This window comes from Lagopus muta, chromosome 4 (genome assembly GCF_023343835.1).
Source record: "Lagopus muta isolate bLagMut1 chromosome 4, bLagMut1 primary, whole genome shotgun sequence".
Taxonomy (NCBI): Eukaryota; Metazoa; Chordata; class Aves; order Galliformes; family Phasianidae; genus Lagopus; species Lagopus muta.
In genome coordinates, this window is record NC_064436.1 from 37,970,946 (window position 1) to 37,981,245 (window position 10,300).

Below are 10,300 nucleotides of genomic sequence, written 5' to 3' on the forward strand. Positions count from 1 at the left end.
TAAGTTACTTTGGATGTAACCCTTTCTGTAACCTGTCCCCATTAAATTATCTAGCTACTACCTTGCTTAAAGCATTCATTTCTCTATTACTCATAATTATTTCAACATGCTCCCTTTTTGCCCTTTTATTTCCACTAAGACAGTTATAATTACAAAGCCGTTTCTTGTCTTAGACATTCTAGCATCTCTAAGAGCAGTAGACCTCCATCAGGCTGTGTCGTTAATCTTCCCCATAATGACAGAACTTGTAATATTCTGGAATAAAATCCATTTTACAGCTCATTTTACAGCTCCAGGGTTAGTTGTAACACTGACAGCTCCTGTGAGATGAGATTAATACATCTTTTACAAAACATGTACAGCATTTGCAATGATAAGGTTTCCTGGTAGTTTTAATATCCTCTACTATTATTTTTTTGATAGCTACAGTATTCTACATAGTGACATCAAAAATATAGATTTTCATGCCAATGCCTAAGAAGACTTCTTCCCATCACACTCTTTTTACTTATCTTTTTTTCCCCCCTCCCCCCCCCTCCCCCCCCCCCCAAAATATTCAAAGACTTAAAAAGTCATTATGAAGGTTTCAGTTTTAATTCTTCTTAAATCTGGTCTACAAGAAGAGATGCCTCATATAGATTTCCTGACAGATTAGTGACCTGGACTTTTAAAATCTTTTTTCTTTATTAGTCATGCTAGAATGGAAACCAACATCAGCGCTGTTTGTAAGGGAGAAATAAAAATAATAATAATAAAAAAAACAACAACACATGTAAATGGGCATCGAACATAAGGAATTTTCTAAGTCTGAATTTAATATGCTTATTTTCAGTGGCAGGCAGCTTTAGGAACCAATTATACATAACTTGAGTACACTGAAATTGCCACTGTGACTTACCTTTATTGTGTGTGAGATGAATAAAAGACCAGCCTGGATTTTGAGCTGATGGGTTCTAGGCAGTGGATCTGAGTCTCTCTTTGAACTTTGGGGAAATTAGATGTGGACTGACATCTGTGGATTTGGTTCATCTCCATAAGATTTCACTAAACCATAATATCAAACCTGGTTTCTGCAGAAATTGGAATTGCTCTGATCTACCTTTGAATTTCATGGAGGATGTAAGTGAATAAGGTTCAACAAGTGGTTTACTGAAGTCCATTGAAGGATCTGAAAATTAAAAACAACATTCCACATGTAAATAAATAAGAATTATGGTCACACAGGTGTGAAAGCCTGTGGTTTAAACAGTACAGAGTTAATGCATACATTACACACAGGTGTGAAAAAGCTGATTTTAGATATTAAGATATATATAGCAAGATATATTATTTATATATACTTTTTATCTAAATCTTTCTGTAAGATAGTTTGTGTACCCCAGTGATGTTTTTGAAAACATCAGTGTTCATGTACTGATGCAAAAAATCCTTTTGACTTTCTCTTAATCAGCATAATATCATAGGCCTGGCTATTATTCATCCAGGCATTATCCTATTGATTTTGCTGAGGTAGGATTAGAGTTTGAACATTTACAGATGCTGGATTATGCTCCTGGCAGCTTCTTATGAATCTTCCATACTCCCCTGGTTTCCACCCTCCACAGAGCTCTCCTCAATAGACCCACGTCCTTTGTAAGGGCTTCACCCAGAAGTCTTCCGCCTACCCATTAGAGCCCATAGGTCCTTTGGGATGTGAGTCAGGCCAAAAGGCAATCAAAGGTTGTTCTAACATCTATTACTGGAAACTGCACCTTGTTATGTTGAAGAGTCAATTATTGGACAGATACACAATTAAATCAACCTATGTTGTGTCTCATTAAATCAGATATGAAGCAAGGAATGTTAGTTGCCATTGTTTAAAAGATGAAGATTATCCTGAGTAGCTTCTATGCATAAAATTTGTCCTGGAGCTATTTAGGATAAGACTACCAAAATGTTACTGTCCTCTGACTCACTGACTTTAATGAAAACTGAATAGTTGAATCCTTAAAAATTGTTTAAAAATTTGGGATCATGTGAAATGAATATCTAAAATCTGTGAAACCATAGTATTGCATGCATTATAATTGTTCTATTGCAACTTACTTATCAAGGCAATGATGAAACAGAAACAAAAAACATAGTCTGTCAAAGGAGTCATGAACAATTCCTACTACAAGTACAGCAAAAGCAATTGAGAGAAGCAGTGAAAGCTGCTCAACCCTCAGCAAATTTGACAAATGATTACCAAGATGGAAACTTACACAGAGTTGGAACTTTTATGAAATTCAAAATTTTCATGAATTTTTCAAGATCAATTTTAGAGGATCCTCAAATTTCACTTTGACAAAAAAAAAACAAACAACCAACCAAACAAAAAAACCCAACAACTGAAATTTCACTGAACATAATTTGTATTTTAAACTTCCTGAATACCATTTATTTAAAATGTTTTTGGATTCCAGTGATTTCAGGTTCCAGCAGGTGTAAAACCTGATAAACAAGCACACACCAAGAAACTGGGAATACCTTCAGAGAAATGTAAAGAAAGAAAATAGTTTCAGTGCACAATAAGAGGGAAAAAAATAGGTTTTTTTTGCTATTTTTCCATCTTAATTTTAATTGAGAAAAAAAATTGAGAAGAAATTTCTCCAGCCTACCAGCCACTTCCAGTGGTTTCTGATTATACACTAAAAAAGCCCCAGGTGACTGATAAGGACTGGAAACAAATAACACAGCTATGGCAAGTGATTTAAAATGGAAAATGTGGCTTGTTTTGTCACTTACTTTTGTGGATATCTGTTTTTTAATCTTTTTCACTACTTCGGTTGTAAAAACACTTACTCTAAAACTGGAAAATCTGCCAGAGTGACTGGCAGGATCCAATTAGTCAGAGAAATCTCAGTGCATTCTTATGTTCCTCAAGGTTTTTTTGTTTGTTTGTTTGTTTGTTTTATTTGTGTCTATTACAGAGTGAAGTTATCTGCAGTGTACACCAATTAATGAAAATCTGCTATATAAGCAACTTCCAGGAAAGCAAGCATAAACCAAAGACAGAGATGTGGAAGCAAGTGAGAACTCAATGAGTATGGCAATGAAGGTTTAAGTACTACATATCCTCTAGCATGGGAGAGAGAACCAGACTCCCAAAGCTCAGAGCCTCCATCTCTCTTCCACACTGCTTCAGGGGCACTGTAATGCCCTAACCCCATGCTCAGTACATTTTAAGCTTGTTATCTAGCCTTCAAAGATTACCTCAGACTAATTTGGATCCTGCTGTCCTCAGCGGGGCACAAGGTTGTTCCTGACATACTGTTCAAATTCCATGAAATGATATTTGTCTCATCCATGCCTCCAAGTTCCTTTGTGGTTTGTGGGATGACTCAGCAATGGATTAGAATTCCCTGATATTGTGCCAAATTGCTGTCTTTCCATAAAAGAACATCAACTGGGCACTCAGCATCATCTCATCCAACAGAAGAGGCAAAAACAGCATGTTTGGAGGACCTCTCCTCTCCTCTCCTCTCCTCTCCTCTCCTCTCCTCTCCTCTCCTCTCCTCTCCTCTCCTCTCCTCTCTTTTTCTCCTGCAAGAATCCTATGAGTTAAACACCCTGTCTCTCTTGCCTGTAAACCGTGGGCAGTGCCTTTGCCGCTGCAGATCAAATAAGCAGCTGCCAATTTACACTGGGGTAAATTGACTGAGCCTCAGACAAGGGTTAAATCTGTACAAATTCCCTCAGCAATCCCCCTCAGCTCCATCCCAAAATGTCTTTCACTTCTGTATATTTCTAGACATCCTTAAATTGAGCAGTTATTTACCTCCCTTACAGAGACAAATTCAATGAGAATGCTCATTCAACTTTAAAATTGAGGATTTAGGCAGATTCACATCAGATATTCAAATGAGTTTAATTCAACTTAGAATGCATTAATTTGGCTAATATATTTCTTCCCCTTTTAATCTCTTTCATATATGATGCCAAGAAGAAATAGAGAAACTCTAGTAATGACCTCAGCCTGTGATATCTGCTAGTACAAAACCTTTCACAAGGAATGTGTGTACTTGTGTATCATTGATAAGTCACCATGTTATTTCCATTTCTTGTATGATTTGGGTATGTAAACCCAAAAATTTTAGTGTTTTTTTTCAGCTATCTCCATCTATATCCATCAGAGCAATCTGCAGATTAAGAGCGAAATGAAAAATCAGGAAACAAATTGTTCCTCATTAGCTAAAAAGTAAGCCTTCTACTGCTAAGACTGTAACTTCTAATTAGGCAAGAAATAAATATATGAGAGTTGGGCAGGCTATAAAACTGTAATTACCTTTTAAAATTACTGCTAACAAGCAAATTAGCCGCAGTGGAGAATGGCAGCAGATCAATAAGAGTAAAACTACAAAGATTTTGCTGATTGCATATTGTCTGTGAATGCAAACTGTAAAAGGAGTCCCCACAGGCTGCATAACAATAACTTACAGAAGAATGAGACACAAAGGGTATTGAGCAAAAAGATGCTTCATTTTCCCTAGGTGGTGAGTGCTTGTCCCATCAAACCACCTATTAATCACAAACTCACGCAACAAAGAACTCTTGGGCTTCTTGAGGTCTCTTGAAAGAGGTAATACCAATGAGAGGCACTAGTTCCTCTTGAAGCAGGTTCCGTTTATTGTTTCTTGATGGCTTCAGCAATTTATGATGGTGATGTTGCCAACACATAATAAATAAGCTTGCAAATTTGCTCTTCAGCAAAGGTCTGGAGGCCCACTGCAAGTCAACACAGAGAATCAAAACAAAAAAGTGGGCAGGAGCATTTAAAATTCACAGTGTTTCTATATGATATATTTCTATAGCATGATAATAGCTTTTTCCAATATATGCAAATAAATAAATAATCTCACTGAAAATACTTCTTAGTTATCCAATGTAGTACCTATGTTTTCAAGAGCTATATCTGTATGTGTATATTTTAGGCTTATACAAACCATAATAGTAAGTCTGCTTTAAAATAAGTAGATACAGTGCAAAGTACCCCCTGGCTTTACATTCACATTTATACTTATATTCATATATAAAATAGTAACTAGGCTTAGGAAATCTTTAAGATAGGAGATTAACAACATTTTACAGTGAATTAGTCATATGGTGCTGTCACGGATTTGACCAGATCAATCTATGTACGTGACAGGGGCGACAGGCCTCTGCCCTCCCCCCCACCCCAGTCCCACAAAAATGGGAAGGAAGGAAGGGAGGAAAAGAGCAGCGGCAACAATCTATGGAGGAAAACTTATTTTACTATAATATCGGAATACAAGATAACACAATAGATACAATTTAATTGAAATTGAGATTAATAAATCAGACAAGATGAGAGAGTTCCCGGGACCGAGTCAAACCTGAAAAGCTTGGAACAGCTAGGAAAGCACCCTCCAGCACCCACTGCCAGGCAGCAAGAGAGCGGCCCCCCCACCCGGAAGGGCCAGATCCCGTGACTGCTGTAATGTACAGGGATAGGTACCTGGGATTGGGGCAGTGACACTTTAATGCCCCGTACACTACATGAGGTTTTGATATGGAATACTGAAACCCCAAAATAAAAAACAAAAACAGAAAAACATAGAACCATGACAGGTGTACTGTCAGAATTGTCGCACATAACACTGTCACTTTAGAGGTAAATGTGTGGTGCAGGGCAATGCTTTACAGTCTTCCTGTACATGAAGCCACCACCTCTGTCAAGCTGAAAGGAAGGAGTAAGGTTGTTCACAGCAATAAGCAATGTTATTTCTAATATTCTAATTAGTCCTTTATAGTCATTCTGATTATTATTATGCTATTAATTCATCAGAGTATGTTTACAATGGCTGTTCTATTTGTTTTTTTTTTAATACAATTTACCATAACAGAAATCAATGTAACTTCAATACAAAGACCAATCAGTATTCAAAAAGCTCCTTTTAATTAGCTTAAGCAGTGCACATTCATGTGCTTGAAGATACTGTTTCTTGGGACACATTAGAAAACCTTAATTCTGGGGTTTGCTACATTTTGAGCACTTGCTTTTGCAAACAAAACATAGAATACACACATTTGCATGCTTTCTGTGCTTTTTAATCACCTAGGATGCTGCAGGACTACTTAACAGCAGTCAGACCTGCTGAAGTCATGAAGTCTGAGTCAGGTCACTGCACTATGGGGACTGGTAGGGATTTCCCAGGCATCAGCAGGCCTCATGGACTGCAGAACAGCCCATAAAGCCTGGTCAAGTATCCCAAAACTCACCTAAATTCACCATGAGGGGAGAGGTGAGTGACAAATGCAAATAATACTGACTTAAATAATATGGACTGCCCCCATCTCAGTGAGGGGGGCAAGTAATAATTGCAGATCAGAGGTTGATATAGACTCCACCACATTATTCAAGGTTTGCTTCATTTCATTTTTAATATAAATATCTGTGTTACGCTGTGTGCCTGTGGTTTCATATTCCCAAGAGAGAGCGGGGAAAAAAATACCTGTAAAGGTGACTGCAAGGCTTAAATTTTAAGTCGCTAAAGCCTGGGAGCTTTAGGTATGGGCTTGAGCCATATGTTTTATTTATTTTAGGAAGGGTCCCCTAGACATATTATTGAACCAGCCTTGGTTACTGTTATTGATATCTGACATAAGGTTATACTTAATCACTAACATTTAGTACCACCACTATGAGGAATCTGAAAAATCCAGTCTGACCAGCCAATCTACCATTATGGGAAATCCTTTCCAGACCCCAACAGACAACTGCATAAATAAAGCACACAGAAAAAAAATATCAATCCACTGAATAAGCTGTCAAACAAACAATCAAAACAAGCTACTAAAAACCACGCTAGCATGTAAAGGAGAGGAAGAGAGATCTCTGCCATCAGAATGAGACATAGAAGCCAGGACACTTTCCTGCAAGGAGTCTGGTGGCACATGAAAAGCTGAGCCAGAGGCTCTGCCTGAAAGCAAGACAACTCTCCTCTATCTGTAAAACTTAAATACTCTGTATTTCATACCGGCCTCATTTTTTTTTTTATTTCTAAGAAGACACAGAGTTAATTTTACAGTGCCGGAGAACAACAGATCCTCATGCTAGGTCAGAACTTGAAAGAGAATAATCTAACATATTTCAGTCACTAAAGAAGTCAAAAGAAGGCTTTGCATCAGTGAAAGACAGCCCACTAAGCTGAGTCTAGCCCTGTATGCACTCAGTCACACCACACTGGTTCCAGATTAGACATTTTCCAGTATCTGAATTGCTATTTCTTCTTCTTCCAGCTTCCAGGTTGCTGAATCTGCATTTCAGGCTGAATCTCCAAAGGCATCATATCCATTTTAGCCTGAGAATCTGAGAGAAGTAAAAATCATGCAGATCATGTACACTACAATTACATTTAAAAAAAAATTAACAGACGAGTAACAGATGCTTTAATCACCATGTTGCATAAAGTGACCATCCCCTTTTCCCACAAATGAAGTCTGTAATTACTATGTACATGTGTGGGGGACATGTATGTTGGATATATGTCTATAATGTCAGTCCCTTGTCATTTTTTTTTTTTGACTGTTAAGGTTGTTGTACTTTTATTTTAAATAGGCACAAGAAACCACACTGTGACTAAAAAAAACACACTGAAGTATTTTCATAGAAATTAGTGGGCAAATCTGTCAATAGAAATTTATTGTGCGCTGCTGGCTGCAGTTTTACAAAATAAGATCTTTAAGAGACTTTGACATTGCTCCTATGTTCTCCACTCTTATTCCTAAAAGCAGCTCACTAATTCTTTTTAAGAGTAAATTTTGCAGGAACAGTTTCTTCTCACACAGAAACATTTGATTTGCGAATTATGGTAGCTTGCTTGATCTGTTGTGATTGATTAGATGATTGAATCTCTACACTGTACTCATTTCAACTGAAATCAGGTATCTGGATAAAGGAGAGAAGAACATGCTATCCCATTTCATTTAATGGCTCCTAACTGATTACTACTTTACCTTATTTCCAGCAGGAGGCAGTGGCAAGAGCATCATGGTGTAGCAGGAAGCCAGAGAGTAGAAGCTGTATCTTTGTAGTGATGTCACCATGTTTTATATCCTTCTTTAATACCAGTATGTCCACCTGGTTACCAAAGGATTGTTAGAAGCCTAAATAAGCTCCAAAAGCACTTTCTGAACATTTCCTTTTCATTCTTGGTTCAAGATCAGGATGTGGAAAGTCAGGGCAAAAGCAGGCTGATGAAATGAGATGTTGATGAATGTTACAGAGACAAGTTTACCAAGGAATGGATAGACGATGTGCAGAAAGGAAATGAAAAGGAAAAAGTGTAGGGAGGATGCCAAATATTGTGAAAACAATAACCCCTTATGCCACTTAGCTGTTTTCCGTTGCTGTTATTTTTGCTATTCCAAAACAGAAATAAAATAGGGATAGCAGTATTTTTTCTACCCTTGTATGGGTCAGTTCCTGTACTTTATGGTAGATTATAGTTATCTCTCTCTATTTAACAATGCCAGTGGGTAGCCACTGGATATTACAAACCCACAAGTAAGCTGAAATCATCATAGAGATGCAGTTTCAGAACTACCATCCAAAATGAAATTTAATTTGATTATTCTGACATTGTTTCTAATATAACAAACTGTTATCTCAATATGGCTAACATAAAGAGATCCCATTTTCTACTTTTTCAGTCACCTCTGATCTTTCATCTTTAAGACAGGTCTTTTTTCTTTAATAACTCTTCTTTACATACAAGGCTCATGCCTGGCTTTCTATGACACCCACTACGAATGCATGCTTCCTCATCCGCTCATAAAATGAAACTCGGGTACCAAACATATCCTTGGTCAAGGCAAATCCAAATTTCACCAACAAATATCCAACCAGATATTCATTGCTGCTGCTGCTAATTTGCTTTGCCAATGGCTGCTTTCTCTGTGAATCTCCTTTTTCTGTGCCAGACATAAGCTATTTTTCTTCACTTCTATAGCACTTGATCATGATCCATGTCTATTAGTTATCAAATGATTGACTTCTACCTTATTTCTTCAGTCTGCTTTCAGTCCCAGTCTCTCTCACTTTCCTGTTAGACACAGAAATTCAAATCTTCATACTTTCTGCCATGCTGCCCATTATAGTTACCAATACATACCTGTGAAATTACTTCCTTAACCTTCTTCGAATCCATCTTTTAAAACCCTCCTTGGAGGTGTGTTCTACTGCTACACAGAGCGCAGGACCTTGCTCCCCAGTTAGCCTTCTTCTGTCTGCACCTATCAGTTTTTTTTTCTGGCATTTGGCTACTAGAAATGGATGTAGTTTTATCTTTTGTTCACCCTTAGTACAGCAAGCAGTTGAGCAGAGTCCAGGCCCTTATCTGGTCTCTGATTCATGATGTTAGTAAAAATAAACAGGGAAAATAAACAGGGAAAAATAAAAGGCTAACAACAACAAGAAACAAGAATAATAACAAGAATGTCAATAAGGGAACCTAAGAAGGCTTTAAATATTTAATACTAAATATGATTCATTGCAATTTTCTGCATTAAAAAAAAAAAAAAAAGTAATGGCAAAGTATGGATGGGGGGAGAAAAAAAAACAAACTGAAATAAAAACCATGTCTTAAGATGATATTTTTTATTTTTTGTTCTAAACTAATCCAGGTCAATAAAAGACACCAAATCCAAAAACCCACAAGCCAAACAAACAAGCAAGAGCTAAATGCAAGGAGGATAAGAAACAGTTGTAGGAAATGAGAGGGAGACATGCAGATGAGACAGAGCATGTCAGACAGAAATAATAATATAAAGTCAGGAAATTGTTGTCCGTTAGTGACTACTTTGGCCCACAGTCATGAATAGCACTGCTTACCCCAACTACCAATATAGTTAAATGTAATACATGCTATAGTAGCTTTTACATTTATATTTATTCCTCTTTATATAAATTCAATTCACAAATCTTAAGGAAAAGCATCTTTCTGCAATTCTTCTCTATGGTAGAGGATGTCTCAGTGCAGAACTAGCTTACTTTTATTGCTTTTCACCTCTTCATCTCTGACATCAATGGGAAATAAACATCTGTGTAACTACTCAAATACATCTGTGAGAAAAAAAATCTAGGCCAGAAAATAATAGCATGCTTCTGACTAACATCCCCTTAAGCAAGGAAGTTGAGTGACGCAGATGCGTCTCTGTCCCTCTTGTCTGTGCCCACACAAGATGGTTGTGTGGCTCATCTGGAGACAGATGAGCTCTTGGTTTTGAATGCCTGCTTCAGCTTTATTGGCACATTTAT